The following is a 20,816-nucleotide window of genomic DNA, read 5'->3' on the forward strand; positions in this document are numbered from 1 at the left end:
CCCCACACACACACTAAGACTCCATCTCTCTCCCTCTCTCTCTCACACGCACAAACTAAGACTCCATCTCTCTCTCTCTCCTCTCTCTCTCTCACACACACACACACCCCACACACACACTAAGACTCCATCTCACACACACATGCTCTAGGCAGAGCATTTGTTCCTACCACCCTTCATCCAACCTTACCCGTATGATAAACAGTCACCTTTATTTACTTGCATAACATGGACAAATTCCACTTTACTTCAGTAGTCAGCAAACTTATCATCTCTACCCTTATAAAAAAACAAGTTGGTGGTGATGGTGTGCCTGCCATCTTGTAATACAGATCGTATGATCTATATCTGAGGATAGAAAGCAAACTATGATAATTTTACAAAAGATACCATCACCTCTCTCCACATCATTATCTCTCACAACCTCATTGCTCAGCAATTAAAAAAGGAATAAGTCTCCGGAACAATCTAGCATGCATGGTGGCCGCTGCCGCCTGCCGGCGCCGTCCATCCCCATGCCTCCGCCCATTCCGAGCACCAGTCACCACCATGCTCCACTCCTCCTCGCCTTATCTCTCATCTTTCATTTTTTTCGATGACATTCTCGAGATACCAGTTTTCCGATAAAATTCTTGAGATATCATTAGTTTTTACACATGGGATTACTCCTGCATGGGTCAATCACAACAGGTGTTCTGTAAAAAAAATGCATATTGATGTTCCGTGCAATGCACGAGAATCTTGCTTGTAATTATATAACGCAAATCATGAGCAGGAAGTGACATTTTTTTGACACAACCATGTTAACATGGCCACATAAATCACTAGCTAAAGTAAATACCATTATACTTATATCCCGATGCAAAAGGTTGAGTACATATCCGAAGAGTAGAGTCGCACACACGCACTCTGTCTCTCAGAATCTCTCTCTCACACACACCAGTTACGTGACGCCCACTTAAGCAGACACGTATGTTACAATTTGTGCACCCACGGGTACACGTGATGCTGCGCCTTTATTTAAGCCAGAAGGCGAACCCAAATAGTAGCTGCATTCATTCCCCTCCCACCGCCTCTTCTCTGGTCGCCGTCGCCCGGTAGCCATGGGCCGGCCGAAGGTAACAACATACGCCATACTCCCGCCGGAGCGGCGCTTTAATATGGAAATTTTAGTGGTCATGCATGCATCTTTTTGTGCTAGCACTTCTATATAAGGGTTGACCGGTCGCTTCCCGCGGACATGCGAGGGTGGTGGAAGAGGAAGGAGAAGGGAAGCGGGCTGTGGAGTAACGTTTTTTACCACAATTTCTTAGGAAACTAAGTGCAATAATTGAGTAGTTTTGCAAACTACCAGTACTACACCTTAAACGGTTCAAAACCTATACTCCCTTGCCAGCCAGCGCTTCCCGCGTGAAACGGTCAGCGCCCCCCTGGAGCGTCAGTGCCGCATTAATGCCCGGCCAGAGCGGAGGCGACCTCTCACTAGCGCCGGCTTTGAAGTGGCACGACGGCCGAGAGAGTGCCGCTTCCCGGTGCACGTGACTGCTCCGCGTCGAGACTGGCCATAGGCCCTGTTTGGATCCATGGGTTAGAGTTAGTTTGAGCTAGTTGGGGCTCAAATAGCCCTAAACTATCCAAGCATGAGGGTTTAAATTGGAGCAAGTTGCACCGAAGCCCCCCAAAAAAACTATCCCACCCAAGAGGTGCAAACTGGAGATAGTTCTCATTGGGACCACTGAAAAATCACTTTTCTCTCTCCATGAAGTGCATTTATTGTCAATCTAACCCTGTCACCCAAACACCTCTTTGGCTACAGTTAGTTCAGGGTTAGTCATGAGTTAGTCTGACCTCTAGCTAAGTTAGAGTATCAAACAGGAGCAGTATAGGACATGCAAGTTGCTCAAAGCATACAAGCAAATTCGTACTTGAAAGTATTTTTTTATTTTTGAAAATGGAACGTGAAAGGAATTTTTTTAGAATGCTCTTGGCATGTCGCTAACATGTGATAGTTAACCGACCTCAATAGACGGCAGAAACGCCAGCCGGCCGCACTTTGATAGAGACGAGGAGGGAGAAGCGATACAGGCTGCTGGATTACTAGAGATAGGTGTCGCATGGAAGCCAAGAAATATGGTGATAGCGTGGGTTAGCCATGTAGTACTAGTATGATACTACACTGGGATTCCGTGTTTCGTACTCTTCCACTCCACTGTGGAGATGATTGGTTAATTTTATATCGCTGAATAATATTAAATATTATGAGTGCAGACACTCCATCACGAGGTTCCTTGCTCCTTCTCGGTCGTCCGGAATCTATGTTCTTCCACTCTATTTTTTTACGTGAGCTTTGTTCATCCTTTTGCCAACACGCGAGACATCTAGCATCAAGGTGCACGTGTTATGCAAGGATTGTTCCATCTATATGAAGAACACGTGGGACTGGAACTACGAGGCGAACATGTACCCAGGAGTGGACGTACGAACCTAAGTAATGTAGCGCAGTAAGTGAAGTGGAAAGGCACAAATGTATGAACATGCGTGGCATATAGGGTGTGTTTGGTTGCGTTCTCGTCTCAGCATAGTTGTTCCCTCTTCATGCATGCTCAAGTCAACACCCCTCTTCATGCATGCTCTCTTCATGCATGCTTCTAGTGTATTTGTGCTAAACTAGTGTGGACTCATGCAACCTCCATACACTCTACCAAACACCCAAAAGTAGGTCGAGAAGGGAACTCTTGGGCGTCATTTGTCTCTTACTACGTACTACCACTAAATGTTGTACGTGCAATGCACGGTGATGTTATGGAGTACGTGCCTAAGTACTCTACTACTACTATATTAGTTGGAGGCACATATTAACTTTTATATTTGTTTACGTGTATGTGCCCCGAGACCTTCCAAGTAGACGTGTCTTTGTCTCCAGGTCGCACTTTGTATCGTTCATACCACTAAGTACTAGTACTATGTGTGGTCTCCGACCCAGAAGTGCAAGAAGTGGAGACGCTCTACCACGCTGTTTTTTTACGTTGGGCTCTACCACGCTGTTTGAAGGAAATATGCCCTAGAGGCAATAATAAAGTTATTATTTATTTCCTTATAATCATGATAAATGTTTATTATTCATGCTAGAATTGTATTAACCGGAAACATAATACATGTGTGAATACATAGACAAACAAAGTGTCACTAGTATGCCTCTACTTGACTAGCTCGTTAATCAAAGATGGTTATGTTTCCTAACCATGAACAATGAGTTGTTATTTGATTAACGGGATCACATCATTAAGAGAATGATCTGATTGACATGACCCATTCCATTAGCTTAGCACCCGATCGTTTAGTATGTTGCTATTGCTTTCTTCATGACTTAAACATGTTCCTATAACTATGAGATTATGCAACTCCCGTTTACCGGAGGAACACTTTGGGTGCTACCAAACGTCAGAACTTAACTGGGTGATTATAAAGGAGCATTACAGGTGTCTCCAAAGGTAGATGTTGGGTTGGCGTATTTCGAGATTAGGATTTGTCACTCCGATTGTCGGAGAGGTATCTCTGGGCCCTCTCGGTAAATGCACATTACATAAGCCTTGCAAGCATTGCAACTAATGAGGGAGTTGCGAGATGATGTATTACGAAACGAGTAAAGGGACTTGCTGGTAACGGGATTGAACTAGGTATTAGAATACCGACGATCGAATCTCGGGCAAGTAACATACCGATGACAAAGGGAACAACGTATGTTGTTATGCGATCTGACCGGTAAAGATCTTCGTAGAATATGTAGGAGCCAATATGGGCATCCAGGTCCCGCTATTTGTTATTGACCAGAGACGTGTCTCGGTCATGTCTACATTGTTCTCGAACCCGTAGGGTCCGCACGCTTAAGGTTACGATGACAGTTATATTATGAGTTTATGCATTTTGATGTACCGAAGGTTGTTCGGAGTCCCGGATGTGATCACGGACATGACGAGGATTCTCGAAATGGTCGAGACATAAAGATTGATATATTGGAAGCCTATGTTTGGATATCGGAAGTGTTCCGAGTGAAATCGGGATTTTATCGGGGTACCGGGAGGTTACCGGAACCCCCCGGGGAGCTATATGGGCCTTAGTGGGCCTTAGTGGAAAAGAGAAGGGGCTGCCCTAGATGGGCTGCACGCCACCCTCCCTCCCTTAGTCCTATTAGGACAAGGAGAGGTGGCCGGCCCCCCCACTCTCTTTTCCCCCTCCGCGAATCCTATTCCAACTAGGATTGGGAGGGGAATCCTACTCCCAGAGGGAGTAGGACTCTCCTGGCGCGCCTCCTATGGCCGGCCAGCCTCCCCCCTCTAGTCCTTTATATACTGAGGCAGAGGCACCCCAGAAACACACAAGTTGATCCACGTGATCTATTCCTTAGCCGTGTGTGGCTCCCCCAGCCACCATATTCCTCGATAATACTGTAGCGGAGTTTAGGCGAAGCCCTGCTGCTATAGTACATCAAGATCATCACCACGCCGTCGTGCTGACGGAACTCATCCCCGACACTTTGCTGGATCAGAGTCCGGGGATCGTCATCGAGCTGAACGTGTGCTCGAACTCGGAGGTGTCGTAGTTTCGGTACTTGATCGGTTGGATCGTGAAGACGTACGACTACTTCCTCTATGTTGCGTCAACGCTTCCGCAGTCGGTCTGCGTGGGTACGTAGACAACACTCTCTCCTCTCGTTGCTATGTATCACATGTTCTTGCGTGAGCGTAGGAATTTTTTTGAAATTACTACGAAACCCAACAGTGGTATCAGAGCCTAGGTTATTTATGTTGATGTTATATGCATGAGTAGAACACAAGTGAGTTGTGGGCGATATAAGTCATACTGCCTACCAGCATGTCATACTTTGGTTCAGCGGCATTGTTGGACGAGACGACCCGGACCAACATTACGCGTACGCTTACTCGAGACCGGTTTCCCCGACGTGCTTTGCACATAGGTGGCTTGCGGGCGACTATCTCTCCAACTTTAGTTGAACCGAGTATGGCTACGCCCTGTCCTTGCGAAGGTTAAAACGGAGTCTATTTGACAAACTATCGTTGTGGTTTTGATGCGTAGGTGAGATTGGTTCTTGCTTAAGCCCATAGCAGCCACGTAAAACTTGCAACAACAAAGTAGAGGACGTCTAACTTGTTTTTGCAGGGCATGTTGTGATGTGATATGGTCAAGGCATGATGATAAATTTTATTGTATGAGATGATCATGTTTTGTAACTGAGTTATCGGCAACTGGGAGGAGCCTTATGGTTGTCGATTTATTGTATGCAATGCAATCGCGATGTAATGCTTTACTTTATTACTAAATGGTAGTGATAGTCGTGGAAGCATAAGATTGGCGAGACGACAACGATGCTACGATGGAGATCAAGGTGTCGTGCCGGTGACGATGGTGATCACGATGGTGCTTCGGAGATGGAGATCACAAGCACAAGATGATGATGGCCATATCATATCACTTATATTGATTGCATGTGATGTTTATCCTTTTATGCATCTTATCTTGCTTTGATTGACGGTAGCATTATAAGATGATCTCTCGCTAAATTATCAAGAAGTGTTCTCCCTGAGTATGCACCGTTGCGAAAGTTCTTCGTGCTGAGACACCACGTGATGATCGGGTGTGATAGGTTCTACGTTCAAATACAACGGGTGCAAAACAGTTGCACACGCGGAATACTCAGGTTATACTTGACGAGCCAAGCATATACAGATATGGTCTCGGAACACGGAGACCGAAAGGTCGAGCATGAATCATATAGTAGATATGATCAACATAACGATGTTCACCATTGAAAACTACTCCATCTCACGTGATGATCGGACATGGTTTAGTTGATTTGGATCACGTGATCACTTAGAGGATTAGAGGGATGTCTATCTAAGTGGGAGTTCTTAAGTAATATGATTAATTGAACTTTAATTTATCATGAACTTAGTCCTGGTAGTATTAGCATATCTATGTTGTAGATCAAAAGCTCGCGTTGTTGCTTTCATATGTTTATTTTGATATGTTCCTAGAGAAAATTGTGTTGAAAGATGTTAGTAGCAATGATGCGGATTGGATCTGTGATCTGAGGTTTATCCTCATTGCTGCACAGAAGAATTATGTCCTTGATGCACCGCTAGGTGACAGACCTATTGCAGGAGCAGATACAGACGTTATGAACGTTTGGCTAGCTCAATATGATGACTACTTGATAGTTTAAGTGCACCATGCTTAACGGATTAGAATCGGGACTTCAAAGACGTTTTGAATGTCATGGACCATATGAGATGTTCCAGGAGTTGAAGTTAATATTTCAAGCAAATACCCGAGTTGAGAGGTATGAAGTCTCCAACAAGTTCTATAGCTAAAAGATGGAGGAGAATCGCTCAACTAGTGAGCATGTGCTCAGATTGTCTGGGTACTACAATCGCTTGAATCAAGTGGGAATTAATCTTCCAGATGAGATAGTGATTGACAGAATTCTCTAGTCACCATCACCAAGTTAGTAGAACTTCGTGATGAACTATAGTATGCAAGGGATGACAAAAACGAATCCCGAGCTTTTCATGATGATGAAATCGATGAAGGTAGAAATCAAGAAAGAGCATCAAGTGTTGATGGTTGGCAAGATCACTAGTTTCAAGAAAAGGGCAAAGGGAAGAAGGGGAACTTCAAGAAGAACGCCAAGCAAGTTGCTGCTCAAGTGAAGAAGCCCAAGTCTGGTCCTAAGCCTGAGACTAAGTGCTTCTACTGCAAAGGGACTGGTCACTGGAAGCGGAACTACCCCAAGTATTTGGCGGATAAGAAGGATGGCAAAGTGAACAAAAGTATATTTGATATACATGTTATTGATGTGTACTTTACTAGTGTTTATAGCAACCCCTCAGTATTTGATACTGGTTCAGTTGCTAAGATTAGTAACTCGAAATGGGAGTTGCAGAATAAACAGAGACTAGTTAAGGGTGAAGTGACGATGTGTGTTGGAAGTGGTTCCAAGATTGATATGATCATCATCGCACACTCCCTATACTTTAGGGATTAGTGTTGAACCTGAATAAGTGTTATTTGGTGTTTGCGTTGAGCATGAATATGATTTGATCATGTTTATTGTAATACAGTTATTCATTTAAGTAAGAGAATAAATTGTTGTTCTGTTTACATGAATAAAACCTTATATGGTTACACACCCAATGAAAATAGTTCGTTGGATCTTGATCGTAGTGATACACATAATCATAATATTGAAACCAAAAGATGCAAAGTTAATAATGATAGTGCAACTTATTTGTGGCACTGCCGTTTAAGTCATATTGGTGTAAAGCGCATGAAGAAACTCCATGCTAATGGGTTTTTGGAATCACTTGATTATGAATCAGTTGATGCTTGCGAACCATGCCTCATGGGCAAGATGACTAAGATTCCGTTCTTCGGAACAATGGAGCGAGCAACAGATTTGTTGGAAATCATACATACTGATGTATGTGGTCCGATGAATATTGAGGTTCACGACAGGTATCATTATTTTCTGATCTTCACAGATGATTTGAGCAGATATGAGTATATCTACTTGATGAAACATAAGTCTGAAACATTTGAAAAGTTCAAAGAATTTCAGAGTGAAGTGAAAAATCATCGTAACAAGAAAATAAAGTTTCTACGATCTGATCGTAGAGAAGAGTATTTGAGTTACGATTTTGGCCTTCAGTTAAAAAAACAATGTGAAATAGTTTCACTACTCACGCCACCTGGAACACCACAATGTAATGGTGTGTCCGAACGTCATAACCGTACTTTATTAGATATGGTGCGATCTATGATGTCTCTTACCGATCTACCACTATCGTTTTGGGGTTATGCATTAGAGACAGTTGCATTCACGTTAAATAGGGCACCATCTAAATCCGTTGAGATGACACCGTATGAACTATGGTTTGGCAAGAAACCTAAGCTGTCGTTTCTTAAAGTTTGAGGTTGCAATGCTTATGTGAAAAAGTTTCAACCTGATAAGCTCAAACCCAAATCGGAGAAATGTGTCTTCATAGGATATCCAAAGGAAACTATTGGATACACCTTCTATCACAGATCCGAAGGCAAGACTTTTGTTGCTAAATTCGGAAACTTTCTAGAGAAGGAGTTTCTCTCGAAAGAAGTGAGTGGGAAGAAAGTAGAAAACTTGATAAGGTAATTGTACCTTCTCCCTTATTGGAAAGTAGTTCATCACAAAAATCTGTTCTTGTGACTACTACACCAATTAGTGAGGAAGCTAATGATGATGATCATGTAACCTCAGATCAAGTTACTACCGAATCTCTAGGTAAACCAGAGTGAGATCCGCACCAGAGTGGTACGATAATCCTGTTCTGGAAGTCATGTTACTTGACCATGATGAACTTGCGAACTATGAGGAAGCGATAATGAGCCCAGATTCCGCGAAATGGTTTGAGGCCATGAAATCTGAGATATGATCCATGTATGAGAACAAAGTATGGACTTTGATGGATTTGCCCGGTGATCGGCAAGCCATATAAAATAAATGGATCTTCAAGAGGAAGACGGACGCTGATAGTAGTGTTGCTATCTACAAAGCTAGAATTGTCGCAAAAGGTTTCGACAAGTTCAAGGTGTTGACTACGATGAAAGTTTCTCACTCGTATCTATGCTTGAGTCTGTCCGAATCATGTTAGTAATTGCCGCATTTTATAAAATCTGGCAAATGGATAAACAAAACTGCATTCCTTAATAGTTATATTAAAGGAGAGTTGTATATGATGCAACCAGAAGATTTTGTCGATCCAAAGGGAGCTAACAAAGTGTGCAAGCTCCAGCGATCCATTTATGGACTGGTGCAAGCATCTCGGAGTTGGAATATACACTTTGATGAGTTGATCAAAGCATATAGTTTTATACAGACTTGCAGTGAAGCCTGTATTTACGAGAAAGTGAGTGGGAGCACTACAACATTTCTGATAAGTATATGTGAATGACATATTATTGATCGGAAATAATGTAGAATTATTCTGTAAAGCATAAAGGAGTGTTTGAAAGGAGTTTTTTCAAAGAAAGACTTCGGTGAAGCTGCTTACATATTGAGCTTCAAGATCTATAGAGATAGATCAAGACGCTTCATAAGTTTTTTCAATGAGTACAAACCTTGACAAGATTTTGAAGTAGTTCAAAATGGAGCAGTCAAAGAAAGAGTTCTTGCCTGTATTACAAGGTGTGAAGTTGAGTAAGACTCAAAGCCCGACCACGGCAGAAGATAGAAAGAGAATGAAAGTCATTCCCTATGCCTCAGTCATAGGTTCTATAAAGTATGCCATGCTTTGTACCAGATCTATTGTATACCCTGCACTGATTTGGCAAGGGAGTACAATAGTGATCTAGGAGTAGATCACTGGACAACGGTTAAAATTATCCTTAGTAGAATAAGGAAATATTTCTCGATTATGGAGGTGACAAAAAGGTTCGTCGTAAAAAGTTATGTCGATACAAGTTTTGACACATATCTGGATGACTCTAAGTCTCGATCTAGATACATATTGAAAGTGGGAGTAATTGGCTAGAGTAGCTCCGTGCAGAGCATTGTAGACATAGATAATTGCAAAATACATAACGGATCTGAATGTAAAAGACCGTTGACTAAGATTATCTCACAAGCAAAACATGATCACACCTTAGTACTCTTTGGGTGTTAATCACATAGCGATGTGAACTAGGTTACCGAATCTAGTAAACCCTTTGGGTGTTGGTCACATGGCGATGTGAACTATGGGTGTTAATCACATGATGATGTGAACTATCGATGTTAATCACATGATGATGTGATCTAGATTATTGACTCTAGTGCAAGTGGGAGACTGAAGGAAATATGCCCTAGAGGCAATAATAAAGTTATTATTTATTTCCTTATAATCATGATAAATGTTTATTATTCATGCTAGAATTGTATTAACCGGAAACATAATACATGTGTGAATACATAGACAAACAAAGTGTCACTAGTATGCCTCTACTTGACTAGCTCGTTAATCAAAGATGGTTATGTTTCCTAACCATGAACAATGAGTTGTTATTTGATTAACGGGATCACATCATTAAGAGAATGATCTGATTGACATGACCCATTCCATTAGCTTACCACCCGATCGTTTAGTATGTTGCTATTGCTTTCTTCATGACTTATACATGTTCCTATAACTATGAGATTATGCAACTCCTGTTTACCGGAGGAACACTTTGGGTGCTACCAAACGTCACAACATAACTGGGTGATTATAAAGGAGCATTACAGGTGTCTCCAAAGGTAGATGTTGGGTTGGCATATTTCGAGATTAGGATTTGTCACTCCGATTGTCGGAGAGGTATCTCTGGGCCCTCTCGGTAAATGCACATCACATAAGCCTTGCAAGCATTGCAACTAATGAGGGAGTTGCGAGATGATGTATTACGGAACGAGTAAAGAGACTTGCCGGTAACGAGATTGAACTAGGTATTGGAATACCGACGATCGAATCTCGGGCAAGTAACATACCGATGACAAAGGGAACAACGTATGTTGTTATGCGGTCTGATCGATAAAGATCTTCGTAGAATATGTAGGAGCCAATATGGGCATCTAGGTCCCGCTATTGGTTATTGACCGGAGACGTGTCTCGGTCATGTCTACATTGTTCTCGAACCCGTAGGGTCCGCATGCTTAAGGTTACGATGACAGTTATATTATGAGTTTATGCATTTTGATGCACCGAAGGTTGTTCGGAGTTCCGGATGTGATCACGGACATGACGAGGAGTCTCGAAATGGTCGAGACATAAAGATTGATATATTGGAAGCCTATGTTTGGATATTGGAAGTGTTCCGGGTGAAATCGGGATTTTACCGGAGTACCGGGAGGTTACCAGAACCCCCCGGGGAGCTATATGGGCCTTAGTGGGCCTTAGTGGAAAAGAGAAGGGGCTGCCCTAGATGGGCTGCGCGCCACCCTCCCTCCCTTAGTCCTATTAGGACAAGGAGAGGTGGCTGGCCCCCCCTCTCTCTTTTCCCCCTCCACGAATCCTATTCCAACTAGGATTGGGAGGGGAATCCTACTCCTAGAGGGAGTAGTACTCTCCTGGCGCGCCTCCTATGGCCGGCCAGCCTCCCCCCTCTAGTCCTTTATATACTGAGGCAGAGACACCCCAGAAACACACAAGTTGATCCACGTGATCTATTCCTTAGCCTGTGGCGCCCCCAGCCACCATATTCCTCGATAATACTGTAGCGGAGTTTAGGCGAAGCCCTGCTGCTGTAGTACATCAAGATCGTCACCACGCCGTCGTGCTGACGGAACTCATCCCCGACATTTGCTGGATCGGAGTCCGGGGATCGTCATCGAGCTGAACCTGTGCTCGAACTCGGAGGTGCCGTAGTTTCGGTACTTGATCGGTTTTATCGTGAAGACATACGACTACTTCCTCTACGTTGCGTCAACGCTTCCGCAGTCGGTCTGCGTGGGTACGTAGACAACACTCTCCCCTCTCATTGCTATGCATCACATGTTCTTGCGTGAGCGTAGGAAATTTTTTGAAATTACTACGAAACCCAACACTGTTCATGTCCCACTCCTTTCGCTGACGTGTGGGACATCCAGCACGTGCCGTTTTTGGCACCCTTCGTCGTAAGAGTTGAAACGCTATCATTCATCAGAAATAAAAAATAATTATAAATCGACAGTGATACTATTTTTTTGCAAACAAATCAGCAGTGATACTATACCACGCGGTTTCCTTGCTCCTCGATATCGGAAAGAATACTTCCGTTCGCCAACATGTGGGACGTCGACCATCCTGGTCCACTTGCCATGCACGCAGAACTCCAAGGGAGTCACCCAGGTCGTCGCGCCACAGTAACAATGACTAATGAGCTGTCAAATCACAGGCCCACTTCGCACTTTGAAGTTGCTTGGACGAAGGAACCATCATGACTTCGTTGAATTCCGCTTCTTGAAGAAAACTACTGTACCAGCAGTACTGCTAGCTACAGTAGTTACTCCAACAGAGGCCTCCTTTCGTTCATAGGATAGGAATATGAAAATCATAGGAAGTGAGATGACATGCATCTCAATTCCTATAGAGAAAGAGATGCCATTTGATGCTTAGGATAGGAATTTTTCCATTTAGTCTAGGCTAATGTACTGGTAATTTGCTCTAAAAACTATAGTAGTAACTAGTAGTACTGGTACATGCTCGTACTCAGACACACAAACACACACACACTAACTACTAATACTACTACTTCTCACATGCTGGCCAGACGCCGTCGTTCTCCTTCCCGGCTTTGTGGGCGACACCCCACCGTGCTTGGATCTCCGCCGACCTCTCCGCAGCAGCGCGTGCGTCCTTTTCTTTCTTGCGGCGGCGGGCCTCTCTTTTCTTGAGTGCTTTCTGACTTTTTCGCTCCCTCTGTGTGGCTTTGGCCGCCTCTTGCTCTACCGCCCATTCGGCCTTGGCATCTTCAAATTCCTCCCACATAGTTGTGAGGTCGCGAGCGGCGGTGAACTTGGCACGGCGGGATGTGATCGCTTCCATACCATTTTGTTTGCGCTCGTGGGCAGCGAGGAACTCGGTGCGGTGGGATGCCATCGCTGCCTTATCGGTTAGTGTGCTGTGCAGTGGCATGAACGACGCTTGGTGAGAGCTCTGGGGTGGAGTGGCCGGACAACCGTATAGTGCATTGGTTTGTCAAGAGCTCAAGGACATAAGACGAAGAAAATTTGGATTCCCCTTCAATCCTGGTCATTTATTACCGAGTAAAATGCATTGGCGGTCATCGAACTTGTCTTTATAGCTCACTTTGATCATTGTATACGAGATATGGTGATTATACGGTCACTGGCTCAGCGTATAGCTCCGTATTTGTCTGGTTGACCAGTCAAACAGTCTGCATGCGCCTCATCCGCTCGTGTTCTTTATCTATCTACGCGGGCCTACCTGTCATTGGAGAAAGAAATACTATAAAAACCAAAATTATGCTAGAGTCCGGACCGCTTCCGGAGCCCGCTGGTGCACATGCCAAGTTCACTGGGCTGCCGTGTTTCACACTCCTCCGTCGTAACCATGGAGACAATAGCTTTCATCAAAAATAAACAATGAATACTCGTTGCTCGTCCTCTATATCGGAAGGAATACCTTCATTCGCCGACATGTGGGACGTCGACCATCCTGGTCCACCTGCCATGCACAAAATTATCCTGGTCTACCCCGGTCGTATCGCAGGCCCAACCTTTCCCACTGTAAGTTGTTCGGATGAAGGAACCATCATGACTTCGTTGAATTCCGCTTCTTCAAGAAAACTTACTGTACCCGCAATACTGCTACCACACGCGAAGACTGGACGGCACTGTACCACATCATATCACTGAAACCCACTAGGGCAAACTAGCCCGCCTAGGTCATCTATTTTGGAACGGAGGGAGTACGTCTCTGCACTGCTATGATTCTGTGTTGCACATCATATCACTGAAACCCACTAGGCCAAACTAGCCCGCCTAGGTCATCGATCGCTAAGCCGACAATTTTAGGAGCTAGGGCTATTGGTCGATCGACGAGGGATAAGTATAAGCGTACCACGAGCTCATCAGCCCCAACGTTTCTCTTTGGTGAGTGTTTTGCAAGTACTATAGCTCGCACAGTAGCTAGCCTACTAACACTAAGAATCATCAAACAAGCCCTGTTGATATGATAAACAGTTCAAACTTACATCTAATCATGCCATATATTACATCAAAAGCTGGTGAGGATACATCTGTTTCCATAACTCGGACAGGGTTCGCATGATTCATCGCATGATTCACTATCGAACAAAAGTAGCAAGATCCGCCCACACAAGACAGTGCACTAGCCCTAAGATGGTTTGATAACACGCATCGTTCTGGTAATTAAACACAGGGCAATGCAAACTACCCTGAAGGATTAGCGTGACCAACTATTTCTTGTCATCGATCTCTCGGGCAATGACCACAACACGGACAGCGGCATGGGAATCGATTTCTGGGGCGATGTCCGCAGGACTGACCGCGACATCGGAATCGATCTCTAGGGTGATGTCCACAGGATGGACAATGGCATCGGAATCGATCTCCGGGGCGATGCCAACAGGATGGGCCACGACATCGGAATCATCAAGGACGTCCACCGGCACCTGCACAACCCTAACATATTAGCAAGCACATTGCAAATAATCAAAAACCACAACTATGGTAATAAGCCATTATTTTTTACCTTGTGTAGCTCACCGGGGGATCTCATCCCTCCGGGGGCCATCTCCTCGTCCTCGATGGGGGCCATCACCTTGCTAGGGGAATACTGCTTCTCAACGGAGACTATCTCCTCAAACTCGGTCTTGAGCCTCACATAGGTGGCAATCAGAGTTCCTGGGGTAAGCACGATGGGGCCCTTGCCGTTCTTCCAACTTCCTTTGAGGAGTTCGTCCGCCAACGTCCTCAACTCTTTGGCCAATGCTTGTTTCTTGGAGTTCTTCGTCTCCATGGGTTGGCCCGCCAACATGGTCAACTCGTTGGTCGGTGCTTTCTTCCTGGAGATTGCTGTCTCCAGTGGGTTGTCCGCCGGCAACTCTTTGCCTAGTGCTCCAGGATCCATCAATGAACTGACAAACAAAAATCAATCGAAAGGAAACCACAATCGCAATGAAAATGGGGAAAGAATAGGATTTGAGAATTGGTCGGTGCTTCGCAAAAAGAAGATTCTTGGAATGAAAATATAGCAGCATACCTGATTCGCCCACCTTTCCTTTGTCGGTACAGAAGAAAAATGGCAGAAGTGAGTAGCCTAGAGTGAGGTTTTCTTCAAGAAAGGGAAGAAAGGGCTTGAACGAGCGTTCCAGTGAAATGATGGTTGCTTCGTCCAGTCCAACTTGGAGGCCACCTTACCACTGCTGGTAAAGGTGTGGGTTTTGTGATATGATGGGTCATGACGGCCACACCGGGGTTACAGGTGAGTCTCGACTGTAGCACCTCGCTGTGATTTGGTGGATGGCACACGGGCCCGGATGCTTTGAAATGTCCCGCATGTAGATAGAGCGGCTAGTCATATAGGAGTGCTCAATATTGTGCACCGTGACCAAGGCGGAGAGGAAACTGAGAGAATTACGTAATTAATGCATGAGTTTAATTAGGGTAGTTTTGTAAAGTACGAGATACATTCCTCCAATCGCAAAATGCCTTGGTTCATGAGATTTGAGATTTGAGCCCTATAAACCGGAAGGGAGGGAGTAATGCACACGGTGTAGTCTAGTCACTTGTTGAAATCTCTAGAAAGGCAAATACTCCTTTCCGGTTCATAGGGATATACTACTCCCTCCGTCTAGGTGTGTAAGTCATCTTACGAAAACCAAATAGTCCCAAAACACTTAGGCGCGGTGCATTAACTTCTACCTTGTTTCTTGTTTCTTGACATATCAACCAATAAGAGATGAGAGGTGTGCATGCTTTTAATGACTTGCAATGGCTAGTTCATTGCATGCAATGCTATTAATTAGCAAATAAACATTGGTGACCCCAGGAGGAAACGGTGCTAAGCGCGTGGACCTATGAAGAATGAGTATCAACCAATGGATAATGGAGTTTAATTGTTAAACAATAGCAATTTTGTCTCATGCAAGAGCCTGGCTAGTACTCCAAGGAACCGCACCACGCGAGCGTTCGCAACTGCCATGTTTGGGTTGCGCTTGGCTCTTCGCCTCTTCGAGAAGACGAACAATAATGATGTTACTCCTACTTCTACAGTATCGAATCCACTGCTGCATGTCCGTCCACCTCGTGCGGGAGGGATAGCGAAAGCTTCAACTTACTGCTCCTGCCTTTGCGTCCATGATAGGTGGGCCCAACAGGTGGTTGGCCCTCCTGTCATACAGCCAAAGGCAGGTGCAGTTAAGGCACCGGAGCTCAGTCCGCGAGGGAGAGGGCGTTGTAGTAAACAAATTTCTCGGTCTTGTACGAGTTGACGAAGATAGGGGTTGCTTGCTTGCTAGGGTTGCTCACTATGTATATATAGGCCGGAGCCTCCGCGCTTGCTTGCTAGGGTTGCTCTATTCACACACTCTCATCCTCTCTAGATTTAAACAAGATAGGGGTAGTAACACTGTCTTTCTCCCTTCGAAAAACACTGGCTTTCTATCCTCACCGCTGGTTACAGATCCGGACGTACCCCCCTCCGCCGGTGAAGGGGAGGAGGGGCAGCGTTAGGCCGTCGTCGACAGCGAGGGAGGAGACCCACTGTCGGCCGCACCGTTATCTCTGGCCGAGCGCCGGCGCGGGAGGTCCTCCGATCCCTTCGTCGTTGCTTGTGGGAGGATCCGGCCTCCCGCCGCCCACGTATCCAGATCCCGACGACCTTCAGGTATATCTTCATTCGAAACCGCCTTAGCTCTACTTCCCCAGCTCGCTATGTTGCTGCATGTGCATCATTTTCTACCTCTCATCCCCTCTCGATCGGATGGTCCAATGTCACATATTTTTTTTCTTCTATTGTTAGAGGTAAATCTACTTCATGGAGTCGAATCTTGTACTCCCGCCGTCCGAAAATACTTGTCATTGAAATGGATGTATCTAGATGTATTTTAGTTCTAGACACATCCATTTTGATAACAAGTAATTCCAGACGGAGGGAGTACTTGGTTCAAACAAGAAATAAAGTGGGGGTGGGGGAATTTAGTATGTACATCGGACTTGGTACAAACAGGAAGGAAAGGGGGTGAAAGTAGTACAGACTGGTCATCCAACCGGTCTCTTGGTCGAAAAGGGAAATATAGGGGTAACGTTGTACACAGTGGTATGACCAGGACTAGATTTGCTATCCACACATAGGAGTAGGTGGCTAGAGTGAACAAAAATGGGACCAACCCAGATATGTTTCTTGGATGTTTGTTTCTCGAGGCAACAAACTATGAATCACCACTTTATGCCCCTATTTACGTACATGGTGCTGGACTGCTAGTGCACCCACTGTTATAAGCCACGACAAGTTTAGCCAAATGTTTTTGCCTGTAAGTGTTTGAGACTCTGACTGTTTCCTCTGTGCCTTTTTGTGCAAACAGGGATATCCAATTCACCTGGTTGCTATTGTGACCTTTTGGTGCACTGCACAAAACTCTTCTTAAAAGAAGTGACTTTTGTGCTGTTTAACTGGAATGTCAGAATGGAACAGTTAGTTCATTTTGGTGGAACTGCACAAAGGGAGATCTGTGTTCCAATCCTCATCATCCATATTGGCGCCATAACCTTCCTTTAGGTAAGAATGATATTAAATGCATGTGTTCATCTCTATTTTCCGACTGCCATGAGAAAATAATGTTGTTTTTTACTAGTACACTTGTACTCCCTCACTGACAAAACCAATTTTGAATTAGAAGGCCAATCATGTACTTGGTTTCACCAACTGGTGAGGAGAAAGAGAAACAGAGCATGAAGAGGAGGAGGAAGAAGAATAAACAGTGCCAAGGCGATCTTGCTGAAGCCGGAGGCCTCAGTCGAGGCTATTCAAGGGCTCCGGCAATGACTACCTTACATGTGAGACGATCCTCCAGGAGCCCTTCCACTTCTGCTGTCTCACTTAATTAATTAGGAGTAGTTAAGTACCACTAATTTATTACTGCCTAATTTTCCTGTTGGAGTTAAACAAATCTTTAGTAGGACCCTATGCTGAATCATGTACGTGTGTATGTTTGTCTATGGAGGTGAATCATGTGGTGGAGCAGGGAGGGAATATTATTAGTGTCATGACATAATAGTGCTATTTTTTTGCATGTCAATTTATTGCCATTGGTTCAATGAGGCAATGTTTTGCGTATTGTCCATCATGAATTTGATGCTACTGGTTGAGTAATATGCTAATGTCTTCCTATCCTTTCTCACTAAGCTTATGAAGGTTTCACCTTGTTCCTACTTGTGCAAACATGGATCATGTTGTGCCAATCATACATTAAATGGAACTACACAAGAAAATACAATGAACTGTATCCCAGCCAGTGCTTTAACTCTGCTGGAAGTTCTTGATAATCTTTCGATATAATCTCAGCACTGGTAAACAAGAGTGATTTCAACCATACATTTGAAGTGCACAAAAATATATACTATTGTGTGATTCCAGTGAGTGCTTTATCATCTCTTATGGGACTACATGAATAAGCTTTTTTTCTCAGGTTGGTACGGGCCTAAGGCCTTCATCCATATTAGTTTGCTGTCATCTCTATTTGTATCGTGCTACTGTCATGAGAAACTCCTTTATCTTTGCACGTTAAAGTTTTGCAACCTATGATAAATAGCAATGCTTTGAGTGTTGAGTTGAGCTAATTGGCACTGCTTAAATAAACTAATACCTCTTTTTAAGCAAGACTACTATGTTGCTAACTTTACCCATTAAGATAATGAGGATGTTTCTATTTGTTAGTGTATGTTTCATAAACTAGTCCCACTATTACAGTAATCTCACTCTCTCAATATATGTGCCAACAGGGATGCTCGATTTTGGTGGAACTGCACAAAAACTTTGGGTGCTTCATTGCCTCGACAGCTTCCGTCCTTTCCTATCAGTCGCTAAACTCCGCATGCGTTCTTCCTTTGCTGTCAGTCGCTTGGCTTATCTCAGCTTCCAGTCAAAGGAAATAGTAATTGATATGCTACCTCACACAGGTTGGTACTGGTCTTTATCCTGATTATTGTGCCTGACATATGTATTGGTAATTTGGTATTGTGCTACTGTTTGCCAATTTCATAAAGGAGTAATTTGGAGCCTGAACTTGCAGGCAAATCATTACATCGGGTGTTTTCAGTAGAACTGCACAAAATGATCAGATGGAAAGGTACTTATGCTGCTGTTATGTACTCCAAAGTTCACTCAGACTAGCATCGATGTTGACAAGAAGTGCCTATATTCATTCGAGTATCAACCGGCGTCAACCAATTGTCAAACTCCAAGTGTTAGGAGAGTGAACGCCAAAAATATTGCTTGGTGCATAGCCTAGAAAAATGCAGTCCAGTCTTTGGTCCCAACTTGTGCCTTTTGGTTATCGGCACATATGGTAGCGAACTATATGGCATGGAGTCTAAAGATTCCAGACAAGTTGGTTGACGCGTATATTCATATGGCACTTAATCAGTCTGCACGCCCAGGATGCTCCATTTCAGTTGAACTGCACAAAAAATTTGGGTGGTTCATTTTCTCAACCGCCTCCTTTCTCGTCTTCAATGTAGAATTTTGGCGAGATATAGGACCAAGATGACCCAGTAAACTGGTTGGATGAAAGTAGTGGCCAAGTTGCTCAAACCTCCCTGGGCACGAGGCCACTATTTGAGGATAAACCTACAAGCAAAGTTCAGATTGTCTGTGCTGCCTCTTATGTACTTGAAAGTTTACTCGTACAAGAACTAATTTTAGCAAGAAGTACCTCCGATTGAACACCATTTACTAGTCTGTACCCTAGGTAATTAAAGTTCGTCCATGGATCATATTGGCTGTGATCTCAATCATTTGGATGCATAAACATACTGAACATGTGTATATCTGAATCTTTTTGTAAATTATGTATGAATATTGTCGTGTGATCTATCAATCATTTGGATGCATAGATATGCTGAGCTTGTGTATATATGAATCTTTTGAGTTGTTGATTGTGAATGTTGGCTATGGATATGAACGTGTCCTGTGAACCTGGGTTTGATATGAATGTTTACCTTTTCTGTTGTATTTGTGTGTGAACTTGTTAGTATGCCTACTGTGGGGTATAAAACGCAGGTCTCTTATAAAAGTAATGCTCTGTCCAATTTATGTTTTCCCTTCTAACCACATTATATATATTTATATTATTACTATTATCGTATATTTTATAGAGACTTATATATGCATTATAAAAACATCCCAACTTATAAAAGTAAATGTCTAACGGAAGTTGGCAAGGAAAATCCTGGTTGTTTTTGACTCACAGGCAAGGAAAATCCTGGTGATTGCGTACAAAAGCTTGCGAAGATTTTAAGGACAAATTTAATAATAACGCGCTCATTTTTATTTTGAGCAATAACTCGCTAATTTCTTAATTATATATATATATATATATATATATATATATATATATATATATATAACGTGCCTCTCCAGTTTATTCTTGATATTAATTGCTCCTTCTAACATAACATTATACTCCCTCCGTCCGAAAATACTTGTCATCAAAATGGACAAAAAGGGATGTATCTAAAACTAAAAAACATCTAGATACATCCCTTTTATCCATTTTGATGACAAGTATTTCCGGACGGAGGGAGTATATATAACGAGCCCACCTAATACGTGTATTTCAAGGAAGTGCAAATGGGCTGGGATTTCTTAGAAAATATAAATGGGCTTGATTGACGTGAAATTATTTGTTCACCCAGCCCAGCAAATGGACTGTACATTCTAGAAAACATGGGTTAAATATATGCCACATTTTTGCAGGCTGACATGTGGGCCGATAGGTCGAAGCCTACGCAGGGCGTTGTCAAGTTGGTCAACAAATGATTGTGTCATCCACATCCATTGGATTTATATCCAACAGCCGGCATGCACCTTCAATCTCTCGTCTTCTTCCTCCAGCGTCGCCGGGACCGCCTGGTCCGGCCTTCGGCGGCTAGCGGTTCTGCTTAGCACGCATCGCTGCGAAGCACTACCCCACCGCCGGCCAGGCTATCCCTCCACCCCTCGACACCTCCTGTTATTCTCCATAGACTAAAGCCACACGCCGCAATAGAACCAGTTATAACCCTTCTC

This window comes from Triticum dicoccoides, chromosome 5A (assembly GCF_002162155.2).
Source record: "Triticum dicoccoides isolate Atlit2015 ecotype Zavitan chromosome 5A, WEW_v2.0, whole genome shotgun sequence".
Lineage (NCBI taxonomy): Eukaryota > Viridiplantae > Streptophyta > Magnoliopsida > Poales > Poaceae > Triticum > Triticum dicoccoides.